The sequence below is a fragment of the Micrasema longulum genome, unplaced genomic scaffold (genome assembly GCF_059751315.1).
Source record: "Micrasema longulum isolate JH-2025_06_02 unplaced genomic scaffold, ASM5975131v1 h1tg002062l, whole genome shotgun sequence".
In the NCBI taxonomy this organism is placed as follows: Eukaryota; Metazoa; Arthropoda; class Insecta; order Trichoptera; family Brachycentridae; genus Micrasema; species Micrasema longulum.
The window spans coordinates 183930-200029 of record NW_028279229.1 but is presented as its reverse complement, the minus strand read 5'-3'; the positions used below and the strand labels follow the sequence as shown (position 1 = coordinate 200029).

The following is a 16100-nucleotide window of genomic DNA, read 5'->3' as shown; positions in this document are numbered from 1 at the left end:
TTGAAAAAATTTGCATTTAGTAATAAAGTTAAATATCGGCTTCTCTCAATATTTCTATGATTTTTGACCTAAATTTACATACATTGTCATAAAAACTATCAGCTTTGGTGGACCGCATTGGTTTCAGCCTTAATTTAACAGTACATTTATCTTTTGTTATATTGGTCGCATATTCTAGAAATTGTAGATTGTTTCAAATATTGTTGACGCGTTATCTGTGTGAAACAGAAGACTTTGTACTGTCGGTCTAGATGACACACGGAATGGAAGTCTTTGAAGTAGATTATGAGAACCAATTTCATAAATTATTAATTTGTATAAAAATAGCTGGTCTACCATTATTTTTCGATTTTTAAGAGAGTTTATTCTATGGTACTGCATACTTTCAGCATAGTTTGAGAAGTTAAGGTTTAACCGGTAGTCGAACTGTTTAAATATTTTTTGTTGTACCCTTTCTAGTCTATTGATACTAACATTATAGTAAGATGATCAAATGGGAGTACAGTATTCTAGCTGGGGACGAAAAATGTTTGGTAAAGTTTTTCATATGTCTATGCATGTTTAAATGGTTTAGATACCCGCATGATAAGTCCGACCATTTTATATGTTTTTTGCAGGACTGATTCAATATGAATATAAAACATTTATTTCGTATCATTAATAACACCTTAGTCGAAAATTTATGCGAATATTCTATTGATCTACAGAAAATTATATTTTACTTTGCAGACAACTCTCTTAGCTTCCCACTGTAATCCGTGTTCTGGCTTATTTAAATGATTATTTGAATCTAGAAAGATTTGTTTGTATCAAAAAATTTCATATCCGGTCTCGAGTTCACATTCAGTTTAAAATATTTGTCAACAACATTTGGAGTTTGTCCAAATTTTTGTAGACAAGGACTGGATTCAACTCCCTGAGGAGCTGTTTATATTAACATGTTACAACAGAGATGAAGAACATTTAAGAAAAGGTAATATGGAAGTCTAGGCATCTACAGGGCTTATGACCTGTCATTGGCTGGTTTAAGTGGCCACTTTACACACTGTGTAACATTCACCATTCTACCCATATTTGAACATCCATATTCCTTCAATTCTTTTATCTGTTGATATTTGTGAAGTTAAAGGAGTTGAGGGAGTTGAATCCAGTCCAGTTTACAAAAATTTGGACAAACTCAAAATATTGTTGATAAATTCACCTGGTCCATGAAGAAGTATAAAAATTTAAAAAATTAGATTTTCAGGCGTTGCCTTGTATGTAAGTGAAATTATTCAATTAGATGAATTTCACCCGCATAAATAAAGGTTTCAGCTCTTTAACTTCACAAACATCAACAAATGAAAGAATTGAAGGAATAAAGATGTTTAAATATGGGCAGAATGGTGAATGTTACACAGTGTGTAAAGTGGCCACTTAAACCAGCCAATGACAGCTCATAAGCCCTGTAGATGCCTAGACTTCTATATTACCTTCTCTTAAATGTTCTTCATCTCTGTTGTAACATGTTAATAAAATATTTGTTGCGCGTTGTTCAATATTAATTTAATTACGGCTAAAAGAAAAGTAGCAGTGTACCACCTACGTAATATTACTTATGCTCGTACTAACAGCTACTAGCTGATGTGAGCTGAAATCGCGCTTCCAATTTCGAATAACAAAATGGCATGTTGTACATATCACGTGTTCCAGCCAGAACAAGGCTTTAATTGCATGCGATGTTACTTTGTACTCGTTTTACGAAATTCAGATGTATAATGGCTGTATTCATGACGTCATCTGATTTTATTTTCTGTTTCTTTTTCAACTTCGTTATTTCACGGTTTACATAAACTTTGTGACTTATTTATTTATAAAATAGACCACGATCCCCACAAATTCAAAATGTACTTAAAGATATTTATTTATATACGGCATATCTGCCATTTACATATATGTGGTCGAAAGAGTGCTTAAAAATAAAAAAATAAAAAATCGAGGATGAAATATTAATATACTCGTACTATACACATTATAAATTACTAGAAATACGTATATATTTTAAAGAAATTATACAATTACAAAATACATTAATCAATATATGCATAAATGCAGGTGAATCAAGATCTTTCAAAACACAGAGACATTTTTCTTCGTGACACCGTGACTGATCAAGATGAATGTCCGGTTAGAAAATGAAGGCAACAAAGGCAACTACCCATTAAAAGACATTCCATTTACCAAGCACGTGCAACGTGTCTATTCAATGATATGTCAGGAGTTGCGTAGCGTCATTGTTTCATCGAAACGGTGATAACATATTTAGTGAATTAAAGACACTCACTGCTCAAGAGATGTAACTGCAGTGCCAATAATGACGTAAGAGTGAGAGTACTAAACTTGCACTTTTCTCCCCTTCTGGTGGTGATTGTCAAAACTTCAAAACGTTCTTTGCTACATGATATGAACGATACACAAGATTTCAATGTCCCTCAATTTCGCTTTTCCGTCGTTGATGAATCAGAAGTATTGCGCATTCTGCTTTCTATCAAAACTAAATTCTCTGGCAGCGATGAATTGAGTATGTCGATTATTCATATGACTTTGCCTTTTACTTTATTGATTATTACTCATATTATTAATTTTTCCCTCGCATCTGGTGCCTTTCCAACCCAGTGGAAATCTGCTTTCGTCATTCCAGTTACTAAAATTGTGTAGTCTTTTAAGTATGTTTGCACTTGCTTAAAAGATTACAGAATTTCTTGCCAATTAATGTTAAACAAACATTATTCCAGAGCTTACTTCTTCCACTCTTTGACTATGCGGATGTATGTTATTCAGATGCTAACTCTTGTTTAATTACTTAATTACTTGATAAGTAAGAACGATTGCAGAATGTTTGTACACGTTATATCTTTGATCTTCGCAAATTCGACCACCGAATATCGCACGCAACTACACTGGTTCAGTATCAGGCATAGAAGAAACATTCACATTCTATCACTTTTTTACAATATTTTAAATAATCCCACTTCGCCTATTTATCTGAGAGAGCTCTTCCAACCTCTATCACAACACGGACTATCTCTTCGTTCCAGTAACGAGAGAACCCTTAAATACCCTTCCATCGCTCTAATTTTCTCGCCTCCTCTTTCACAGTAGTAGCTGCTTGACTATAGAATAATCTACTCACTAATGTAAGAGACGTTCCTTTTTTATTTACATGTGAATCAGGGTTGAAATGTCACACTCTAAATGTTTGAGTTGTTCCTTTCTCATTTTTTTTTCCGTCCCATCACCTCTTCTCTCCTCTCTTCATAGTTAAGTGTATATTTTTAGTTAATTTTTGTTTAAATATTTGTATAAAATTATAAGATTCTGTTTTAATATGTCCATGTACTTGTAATTTTCTCTTTCCTTCTTTATTTACATTTAAGTCAAGATTGAAATTTCACTATCTAAATATTTAAGTTGTTCCTTTATCCTTCTTCTTTCTTTCGCATCCTTTCTCCTCTCTTCATAGTTTAGTGTTAATTGTTACATATTTTTATTTTGATAATCTTTGTTTTCATTTATTTATTTTATTAGGTAAACAAACAGTATGTACACACATATTGCCAATTTCTTTGTATATTAGTGTAAGAAACTCATGCAAACACCAAAAAAAATATTTACACTTAATACAATAATTAAAATTATGTTCTATATAATAAATGTAAAAGAAACGAAATGAAAAAATATTTATATAATAATAATAATAAATTTAAATGTCTGCTTGTCTCAAAATTTCTATAATTTTTGACCTAAATTTACATACATTGCCACAAAAAATATCAGCCTCGGTAAATATATTGTTATATTGGTCGCATATTCTACCTGGGGACGAACAAATGTTTTGTAGAGTTTTTCATATGTCTCTGCATGTTTAAAATGTTTTGATACTCGCATAATAAGTCCAACCATTTTATATGTTTTTTTTAGGACTGATTCAATATGAATATTAAACATTAGTTTCGTATCAATAATAACACCTCAGTCGAGAATTTGACTGTCTGTTTATGTTTTTAATTTTGCATAAAATTGTAAGTATCAATATGTCCATGTACTTGTAATTTTCTCAAACTGAACGGTTTAGGTAGGTAGGGAGAAATTTCCCTAACGCAATATACCCGCCCTTATATGTATATAAAGTGTAAAATAAAATAAATAAATAAGAGTCACGTAGAACATTGCAATCGGCAGGAGGCCAAATGAAATCACTCAAACGGCACTGAAATTCAGCGCTACTTAGCTATAGGACGTATTTCTTTATAATAAAAACTCAATATCTACAATAACCATTTTTTTGCCACATCAAGTTATCATATATATTGCACCGCGTGGCTGAATATTGTGACTAACGTGTCATATTCTCGAGACTGCAGTCCTTCACTAGTCTCGGTACTTCAAGTTTCTTAGAGCTGCCACAAACGAAGTGTTGGAGGTTTTATCTGGTTTAATTAGTGCATGGGAGACCTTACTGGTCCTTTCCTTCTAAGCTGCCTACCACAGCACGCTTCTTCGGACAGGCACCGTAGCGGAGCTGGTTAATCGGCCAACTGTGAAACTGGCGTCTAAGGTTAGATCCCCGCCAGGCGCATGAAAAAAAATCCAACGAAGATTATTTTTTAATTTATTTGGGTGTTGTGGTGAATTTTTCATAAAAATAATAATAATATTTGGCTGATTTATAAAGCGCCATTTTTGTGAAAAATCACCCCAAGGGCGTTTTACAGTTGTATTCCTAAACTTTTATTCTAACTCAATTAAAGTGATATATTACATTTCCACATTTAAAATTGAGGGTATGATAGTCTAAAGAAGTGGGATTTTAATTGGGATCTGAACTGACTGAGACTGTCGATGATTTGTAAGTTTGAAGACAATTGGTTCCAGGCAGAGGGGACGGCAGCGGCAAAAACACGCTCTCCAAATTGGGACTATTGCTCTACTATATTATATTTAGCTAACGAGGGAGACATAAACAAGTTTGAAATACTACAAAATAGAGCAATGAGAATTATACTGAAAAAAAGCAAATATAATAGTGTTGAAAAAATGAGAAAAGAATTGAACTGGATAGGAATAAAGAAAAGACTATTGTATAATGTATTTGTATTTATATATAAAGTGTTTAATAATCTTATGCCAAAGTATTTTATAAGTGAAATTATATTAAATAGAAATGTACATAAATATAGGACAAGAAATAGAAATAGGATAAGACTACCACTTAAGAAAAAAACAAAATCACAAAATAGCTTAATGTATAAAGGGTTAAAACTGTATGATGAGATGCCTGAAAGTATGAAGAATGAAAGAAAACTTACGGATTTAAAAAAAAAATGTTATGTTTATTGTAATAATGTAGTTATGTAAGAAATATTTAATAAGTATTTGTTATAATTGTAAATATATTAGTTAATATACAATGTAATATTAACTAACTTAAGTAAAAAAAAAAAAAAAAAAAAAAATGTGTTTGGGGAGCGCTGAATTTCGACAAGTTTTCCTCTACCTTAATCAAATGCAGATCTAAGAGTAGATTTTTTTGACATGTGTTTTCCCTAATACACAGGTTTGATAGGTATTTTGCGGCCATTTCATGAAGGGATTTGAATACTGTCCAGCAAAGCTTGTTTTTTGCCTTCCTTATTTTTACTTTCTCAAATATAGTTTCTTTCCTACCTGCTGACATGCCTCTAAAATAGATGCCTAGAAGATTGTTCTTTTTTTAAATAAAAACAATTTTTATCTCTCCTTGAAAGGTGACCAAAATATCGAAAAAACGAGAACTCGTCTGAGACATGCAGTCGAGAGTCGGTCTTTTTTATTTTCTGAAGCATGGCGTGTGGACATCTGGGTATCCAGGATGTTTTTAGCATACGCTTCCAGCACCACATCTTAAAAGCAACCATAATTTTGAGTTTTTCTGCCTCTTTTGTCCATGTTTCTGCCCCATATTTCAAAATTAAAATACTTAAACTTTGACCATTCTTATCTTTGTCGGTTTTGATATGTATCTTTTCGTTCTTATCTTTCCAAGCGTTCCTTTGATTTAAGACACGCAGCTACCATTGTTTTTTATCAAAGAACTGAGGTTATTGTCATATTTATATGAATTTTATCAGATTCAAAAAAATAAATGTGTAAAGTGGTCTTTTTGTTATTACGTATTCAAAAATACTTAATCATTTGGCCTGAAATAAATTTGCGTATTATAAAGATGGCAAAAATGAGTAATGACATTTCATTTCATTTCATTTAATATTTTACAATAGGTTCTACGGAAAATCCTTCGTTTATTTTTTTCCGATTTGAAAAAAAAGCATCCGATACAATAACAGCTTGAAAGAACTCACTCATCCGCAAACAAAATTCGTCTTTTGTTAATTCATTTCAGAAATGAGGAGTAATTTCTCTGCGCCTTTTTTTCTCGAAGCAGAAAGAACGATAATGGATATTATTTTCCTAAAATATGATAAAGAATAATGAATAAGACAGCTTTAGTCTGACAAAGTCTACTCGTTACCTTTTTTTAATAGAGATTAAGAAAAAAAAAAAAAAACATTATTTCATCTCTGCGGATATTGTATTTGGTAGGTCCATTAGATACATTTATTTTGATTATGTACTCGTTTTAATTGGATGCAATTTTGTAAGTAATTAACAAATTAAAATCCTTGTAAAAAAATAATATTTGTATAAAACTACTGACCCTTTTTTCATGTCTGTAGGTTTTGAAACGTAGCCCTCTCTTCATCAGGACTATAATTATACATCAAATCCTACTTTACACCACCTATTTGCTGATATGACACAAGCTTTTATTAGATGTTACTAACGTGAACTGATAACACTTATTTTTAATGTTTGATCACAAAGTCTCTCAAGTGTTTAGAGTTGCTCTTAAAGTTTTAGGAGGAAAGCTAGAAATATCTCTGAACTACTAAAAAAATAATACTCATATTGGATAGAAAATAATATGAGCGTTGAAGTGTGGATTGCATGTTTAGACTTGCAAGAATAAAATTTTTGTCATAATCTAATCAGTGCATGATGTCTAAGGGATGAATAAGGGTCTTTCTCGCGGAAGGAAAAACTCCGGCTGAATTTTTTGCACGGATCTAAACTGTTTATGTGACTCTCCATTGTGACTGGTAAACAAAACATGAGTGGCTCATTACACCCTTGAGACAATCATGACAGTGGCGACACACTAGTTTCCCATCTGGCAAAAAAATCAAAACCTCAATTTCGGCCAAAAAAATCAAGTCATCATGTTTTGCGACCTAACAGGGATAATTTTGAATAATTTTTGTCTAAGGGGGAGACGATTACTGCAACACGATACTGTGATACCCTACAAAAAATCAAAAGAGCAATCCAAAACAAACGGAGAGGAATTATTGACAAAGGGAGTATGTTTGTTGCACAACAACACCCGCCCGCAAACGGCTAACACCACCATGGCGCTTTGTAACTCGTTTGGTGGGGATATTTTATACCACCCTGCATACTTTCCTGACTAAGCGCCTTCAAATTTTTATCTTTTCACTTCCCTGAAGACTCACATGGGCGGAATAAATTCTAACCGACGAGGAGGTGAAACAAGAGGTCTTGAAGTGAACGAAGAAGATGGTGGGTGAGTTTTATGAAAAGGGGATTTGGAAACCTTATGTCACGACTTACAACCTGCATAGAATGGGAAGGCGACTACGTAAAAAATAAATGACATAAATACAAAGATTTTAAATGAAAACAAAAATTGAGTACTCTTACTTTCTGGATCTGCCTCGTATTTGCCTAAAAGCAGTCATCAGGTAGTCAGCAATGAACGATGCATCAAAATTTTTTGGGGTTTTCAAATATAAATAATGCTTGACACACATAAATCAGCCAAAACTTTATATATTTTTATAAGAAAGAACGTAAAATATTATAAATAAAATAAACATTTATCTCAGCAACATTTCAAAATGGTGGATTCTGTACGAGTCAAGTTTCTATCTCTATTCTCTTTCTGTCACTTTCAATTTATTCCCGCCTTATGTTTCGTGGTTTATTGACTCGGTAAGATCATCTCTTTCCCTTACGTGATAAGTAATGTATGCTGATAAGAGAAGTAAAGAATAAGATCGTGCTGGGTATAAAATAATATATATGAACACCGGAATATATTTTTCGCTGTGGTTTGACTTCGTAAAAAAATAAAAATTGAGAGAACGGACGCAGCAATTTTTTTTATTTGTTTATTTTTCCATACATATATTTACACAGAATTTTAATAACAAAAATACACTTTAAAAAATAAATCTTAAAATTAAGCCATAACATAATTTTTAAAAATGCCCACAAAGACTTCAGCGTCTGAGAGTACGCAATTTTTTTTTTGATGATGGATAAGTTTTTTTTTGACGACAGACTTTGTCGTGTCCGAACCATGGAAAAAAGACTTTTCATTGATAAGTAGGTATCTAGGTACTTGTTTGTGATTGAATTTCAAAACTAAAAATGGTTAATATTCAAATATTGAATTTAAGTAGGTACCTAGGTACTTGTTAATGGTTGAATTCCAAAACATAAAATAAATGTTTTTTTTCAAATATGGCATTTTTGAAAATAAATGTTTTTTTTCAAATATGGCATTTTTTTGCAAACGTCGAACTTCGGTCTTCTCACCAACAGAGGGGTGTACTTTAAAAGGAATATGAATTTATAAAATGTATTTAATATTGAATTATTTTGGTATTACCAAAAATCCAGTAAAAAAAATGGGTAGAAATTATAAGGAATTGAAGGAAATAATTTGACTGATATCCACAAAAAACAAATGCTGTTTGTAAACATTCAAAAACAAACTTTTTTATACACAAAAAAACAACATCTTTACATTTTTTTGTAAATGCATTCTCCTCAAACGCAATCCTGGTAGATCGAGGAATAAAACATTTATGTTCCTTACTTCTTTTTTGCATATAAGATTGAAAATTTTAATATCTACAAACACGCACAACGCAAACACCTATATTTCTCTGAAAACCGCACGTAAATCGGTTTAGCCGTTTAGGAGAAGTTCGGTGACATCACACGTACAGAGGAATTATATACATAAAGAAAAATATGGTATGATATGACCATGAAAAAAAACAAGATTTACATATGCTGATAGTACAAAACAGGATTTCTTTGCAGTATACCTTTAATTTTTAATTCAAATTTAACTTTTTTTAAGAAGGTTCTTATTCCTATTCCTTCCATGCTTATCCAAGACCTTAAACCTAATTTAAACGGTATCAGAGATTTAATGTTTTGTAATTGCTAAGGTAGGAGATCGAAAGATCTCGGACCAACATCTAAAGAGTGCCTCCATGCGAACTTAGTTCTGCATCCTGGAACTGACAGTACACTATTGGATCTATTGCTAATCCAATGTAAATTATTGCTACCTATTTAACATATTTCAGGCACTGAAATAAATATTCTTTTCGAAAACTAAGGAGTCCACTACTAGGAAATAGTCTTTGTTTTTTGTACATGGTCTTAATTATACTTTTTTGTGCAATTTCTTTTGAGCAACTATGCACGTCCAAGACTCCTCCCCATCCTATTATACCATATGTTATTGACGGTTTAATTAAAGCGTTATATAATATTTTTAACTTTTCTTTGGTTATGATATTTTTCAGTCTTTGGAAACCATAAGATAAATATTTGAGTTTGTCTGTTAGTTTAGCTATGTTTTTTCCCATTTTAGCCTATAATCTGTGTATACTCAAATATTTAAAGCTTTCCCTTGAACTTATTTTGTAGCACTTATAACAAATATCTGCATTACATTTCAAATCATGAATTATAATTGAAGAATTCTGTGAGGGGCCACTTTTGTTTGAAATTGGAAAAGCCAATTAAATGTTTTTTTATTGATTGATTTGGTGTTTATTTTGTAGAACTCCATATTTAAACTTATAATGAGAAATCAAACACTGATTTGAGTCTACTGAACACTTTATTTTATTTTTACAAATATAAACATATAAAAATAAAAACTTCGTGACAATTGTTTCGCCTTATTGGGGTATTTTAACACAAATGTGAAGATAATTAAGATTATTCTACTTAAGTACCTTGAATTATATAACTATATAAGGACATTCAATCCAAATAATCTTCACATTCGTTTGAAAATGCCCTAATAAGGCGAAACAATTGTCACGAAGTTTTTGTTTTTATATGTTTATATTTGTAAAAATAAAATAAAGTGTTCAGTAGACTCAAATCAGAGTTTGATTTCTAATTACAAGTTTACATGTTTTTTTCTTGATTTAAACTAAGTAATTTTTTTTCAAGCCAGTTATTAACTTTTGGAATACTTTTTGTAGCGTCATTAAAGGTTGAATTCCTTATTAATATATATAACAGTATCATCAGCATATGACAATAATTCTCCTTCTACTTTAAGATCACATAGTTTATTTATGTAAATAAGAAATAACAGTGGACTCAAACTGTCCCTTGTGGAACACCATGTTTTTGTTCTCTTTACGAGCTAATTTTTTGTATTTTGAGTCCTATTAACAAGGTAACTACTTGATAGTTTAAGACATTTATATTTTATACCGATGTTTTTAAATTTATTTGATATTTTTTTTATGTTAACGGTATTAAAGGCTTTTTTAAGGTTAAGGAAAATTTCCAAATGGTATCGGAATTTGAATTATTTATTCTCATGAAATGAAGTATTTGGGTATAATATAAGACTTAAAATTAACTTTGAATGCAAACGTTGAACATGTTTTAAAAATATATTCTTTCTCGGTAGGTTGAGGAAGAAATGCGATAGAAACACTGGAGAACTCCACTATGACACTTTTACATTACTGCTCTGCAGTATTATTTTTAGTCAACGACAGAAATTTAAATAAATTGAAAGTACTTAAAAATAGATAAATATAATTAAATGGAAAAAAATGTCAGAAGAACTCAATTGGATTCTTTAAAAAGAGACTGATGTATTATATGCATTTAATCGTTTAAGTAATGTAAAACTAACTCCCTCTCTGTCTAGAAACTCGTGTCTACGAGTTCTCACTTTGTAAGACAGGGAGAAACGTAATAATTAACTATGTATGTACGAAACATTTATAACTTCATATTTACCTTGACAAAAAAAAATTTCAAAGACCAAAAAAATCTAATTCACAAATATTTAATTAATTAAACTGTGTTGAATAAAAAATAGGTGTAAGTAAATTTTTAAAAGAAAGGAGAGATTAAGGCTGCCATTAAAAAAAACAGAATCCCTCAATTTCAATAAAGGTTTAAAAATGTATGAAAAGATGCCTGAATGTATGAAAAGAGATTGAATGAATCTGAAAAGTAAAAATATGTTTTTAATAGGTAAATTAAGTGAGTCTAAATTCGTTTATATAGTGATTGTAATGTAAGCTAATTTTTAAAAAAAGCCAAATCAAACCCGCTAAAGCCCAAGGATATCAGATGGAGAATATATTTAAAAGATAGGATTACCTAAAAAATGCATCAAAGCAATACAGGATGTCAGAAGCCAGCATTGTAATACACCATAGCTGCCCATTAAGTATTCAATTGATCATTATGATAATGGCATATTTAAAAGACCACGTTACATGTATGCATAATAAGCTTTTACCCGCGGTTTCGCTTGCATGGTATTAGGGAGGAATTATTTAGCTAATTAATTAGTTGCGTCGTTTATCAATGAGAGTTTTTGTTAATCAGTAAGATTTTTTTGAATAGAATTACATATTTTATCGGGATTGAAATAAGACGTGGGTAAAACCATGTCACCGAGAGGATTCGTATCAATTGACCTACATCCCCAAACCGAATCTTTTAACTAGTTCAATTGAGCTAATGTATCTTTAGCTCATTTAGGTTATCATATCTCTGGATCTTTCGCATCTTCGTATCATTTGTATCTTCATATCTTTTATGTTTTTTGTAATTCGTTTAGTTTTTTTGTTTATTTGAGCCAAATGTGTACAAGAAAGAGTGAAACAAATCATTCTAAACTTTTGGCTGGTTTTTTAACATAATTTTCTTTTTGGATTTTATAATATCGTTCATTAGGTATTCAGATATTGCAAACTAGTAAAAAACAGATAAATTATTTTGTGAATAAAAATAACTTTAATACTTTAAGGCGTTTTTATGGAACTAATGAAAACAGAAATTATATTTTATGCGAGGTTTATTTACTTTCATATAAGGTTTTGTTGTTTTTAAAATTATAAACACCATAACCCCACTAAGCGGGTTTAATTTTTAAAGGAGGCTTATATATTTATAACGTGTGAAGTTTTATAATATGTAATAAAATGAAAAAATGCCAATTAAAAAAATATGTAAATAAAATTAAAAAAAAAAACAATAATCGGCCTTGAGCACAAAATGGATAACTGATTTAATAAGTTATTCCACAATTAGATTTTTATTTTCCGCATTGTTTTATTTGTTATTTTTATTTAATATAACACGATTTTTTTAACGGTAATCTGCAAAAAATGTTCATTAATTTGTACCTACGTGAATTTATTTATTTATATATATGCCCAATGGGCATTTTAAAGGACATATTTAAACAAAGAAAATTATTATAAAGGAAAGTAGAAATACACAATGGTATATAGTAGACTTGGTGGGAGTGGGAGCCGCAGAGATGTGTTTATAATTGAATTTGATTCAGTGATCGTTTGAAAGAAGATAACTTGTTATCAAAGAAATCAGGCCTGGTATGTTTGTTGGCAGACCTAAGAATTCTGGGCATACGGGAATAAAAACAATAGTTAGTTCTATGGTAATTGGTATGAAAGAGTAAGTTTTGTCTGAAATTTCTAGTTGAAATATTTAATTTTGTTGAACTCAGTAGTTAAGACGCATCAAAGAGTGAGTTGTGAATTTTTAATAGGACTAAAAAGTCGAATTTATTTCGACGGTCCTTAAGAGAAGATATATACACGCCAGTTTCTAGCTCATTGTACGTATATTGGTCTCTGGATATGCCCAATCTAGAGCCTATCTATCTTAAAAATAGATATTAAACTGATTCAATATTTTTGATATTAACATCTTAATATGAAGACCAGATAACAAAGGAATACTTTTAAGTGCAGGCGAACTAAGAGAAAAGAATTTTGATGTTCTTCTGTTAATAAATCCAAGGAGTTTTAAGGATTTATTGATAACATGTTCAATATGAATTGTAAAAGAAACTTTTGTGTCAAGTATAATACCTAAATTTCGTATACTAGACACAGATGATAATATTTCATCATACATATGTATACATCAATGACAAACAGTGATTTTATTTAGAGGTAAACTAGTATTTCGTATAATATTTGCCGTTTGTGCGGAAGAAAAGAAATGAGAGGAAAAAGAATTATTATTCCCTTCTCTAAAATGATCTCTATCTCAGTTGTAATATATACTATTATTTTTTGTTTAAGAAATAAAGATTGAGCTTGAAAAATTAGCCGAACAAAACAAAAATATTCTTTACCATTGATAAAGTCTTTAAACTTTTCAAATTAAATGCTGATTTTAAAACCGGATTCCCGTGACTTTCGTTTGCTAGTCGATATCCTGAAAATTTTTAAGGTCAAACAAAAAATAATGTTAACTGAGCCGTAAGCATGCTCATAAATAACCTTTTTTTAAGGATTTCAAGTTCAGGGTTTTGAGAAGGAAAAGTTTGAGAAAAATAGGCATTTAAAAGTTCTCAAACAACTAATTGGGCGAAAACATTTTCCCTTAGATAAAAGAGACTTAGATGTTTTCCGACGTGTTTTACTTAGAAAAAAAAAACACACTTTGTTCAAAAAAACTTTAATTAATTTCAAATAATGGAAAATAATTTATGGCCACTTCTCTTGATATTTTTATTTTAAAACAAATATAAACTACATATTGTTGCTTGATACACTTATTATGATGGACATAACCGGTTCTCTCGCTCTCGGAATATCGTCAGGCCAATCTAACAATATAGCGAGAAGTGTCAACTTGTCACAAGTGAAATTTTTTACTTTATTATTTACAATGAACATCCACCAAGCAATAAAAAATTAACGTTGTTAGGCAAAAAGCGTAAATCCATAGAAACTGATACTGAAATAATAGCAAACAAACAAACTATCACGCCGTTTCCCCGTAAGGGTAGGCGGAGAAGATCAAACGCCACATTTTATTTTACTTTATTGGAAAGTCAACAGACATTTATCAATTTATAAGATACAATTATACTATAAATACAAATAATCATAAAGTCCAATTAGAGGCTTCCACATAATATTGTTATTGTAAATGTTGTCACATAAAAAGTATACATAACATAAAATAATTAATCATACAAAACTTATAATATTACTAAAAATGTAATTGTACTACATATTATTAAAAATATATCTACTTTTGAATATTAGTCGCACAGTTGCACATTATAATATTATATGAAACAACTATAGTTGACCATACAGTGTACATTTATTATGCGCCTACATACAGAACTGCACATAACCTGCATAATGCCTGCCGGCTGCGGATTCAAGGCGCAACATCATTACTTAATTTTTTTTGGAAATTTCATTGTTAAAGGAAGTTAAAGATATGTTAATAATATCAATACAATTTTATTTCCGACTACACATATTGCAGGTTCTATTAACGAATCACTGTATATTTGCATATCTTGCTTTCTCTACATTCATACATATTCCGACTTTTGACATGTCCATCTTTAATTATTTGTTGGATTTGGTCTTTATATGTAAATATAAGTTATTACATTACTTAATAAAGAAGCTTGTCTAGCTTTAAAACCAGTCGGTAGAGAAAAAAAAGAAAATAAGTGGCTGAAAAAAGTGGTTTATAAATATAAAAGCAAGTGCTTCAAAAATAAATTTAAAATCTATGTTTTAAAAAACTGTTTTAGAAATTGTTCAGTTTGTCGATAGTTTTTTTTTGTCTGTATTTGATTTGAAAAAAGGAGAGGTTAATTTTTTTTTTTTCTAATGAGTTTAACAAAATATGCCTTAGAATTACGACGCCCTTTTACCATTACTATTAGTTACCGTGTTAGTAATCAGGTAAAAAGGTTTCGCTCGTTAATACATCATCATTATTTTTTAGATCATTGGGTTCATTTTTCCTCGCAAAAGAGATATAATAATTATAATTAATGGATCAAATGACGCGGTTTTTAGACGGGCTCATGAATATCTTATCCTAATATTAATTATTTTGTATTACAATGAAGCCATTATTACAAAACGTCTCATCTGGTTTTCAATTAAAAATTTAAATACATATTTTCTTGCCGTAATGTTTGTTATAATCATGGTTTATTTTTGTTATCATACAAAATAGTCTAGTGATTAGAATAAAATCAAAATTCCGCGCTTATTATACTTTTAAAATAAAATGAAAGCTTGAAAATGTCTTTATATTTTTATTTATTTATTTCAAATTAAGATAAATTTTATATATATTCATTAACTTATGGCTTAAGATGTCTGGAGAAGCCGTGTAAATAGACTTCTCCTTTGCGAATTTAAGTATATTTTTTATATAGCGGATAATCAAATTATTTTCTCCAAAACTGCCAATGTGAGCTAGTGGATTATGCAGCCAAGAATCTATTAAATGTACTCGAACCAGAGAAAATCAATATGTAAAAACACTGACTAACCTGGTGTTGAGTCTTCTTCTTTGTCGGCGATCAGCTCACGCGCTAACGGGAAAACTGGTGATCGGGAAAACTGCACACACACAATTGTCTGGAGTCTGGAGGCGGCGCGGCGGATGATGATTGATGGCGATAGATGATAAAAATGTTCGCGGCGTTATATTGACTTTTACGGCGATAAAGGCGAAATACTTTCAACAATTAAAAAAGCGTGTGCACACAACTCGTTGAAAAAAAGCGAAGAATGGCGCGGAGGACGAGCAGTGTTGCCAACCAACAAATGTCCCGTCAGGCGTGGCAACCTCACAAATCAAAATTAGCCAGTATCTACTCACATACGATTCTTTTGGCTAAA

General features: G+C 30.6%; 2 protein-coding genes across 2 annotated transcripts in view; one reads left to right on the top strand and one right to left on the bottom strand.

Annotated features, from left to right (window-relative positions):
• Positions 1-16039, bottom strand: part of LOC148273165 (uncharacterized) — a 213515-nt gene extending 197476 nt beyond the window's left edge. The window contains exon 1 of the mRNA XM_088239071.1: positions 15749-16039. The gene's annotated coding sequence lies outside the window, so the exon portion shown is untranslated. The remainder of the gene's footprint in view (positions 1-15748) is intronic.
• Positions 1-16100, top strand: part of LOC148273145 (uncharacterized) — a 301031-nt gene that overhangs the window by 146028 nt on the left and 138903 nt on the right. The gene's annotated exons all lie outside the window — the stretch shown is intronic.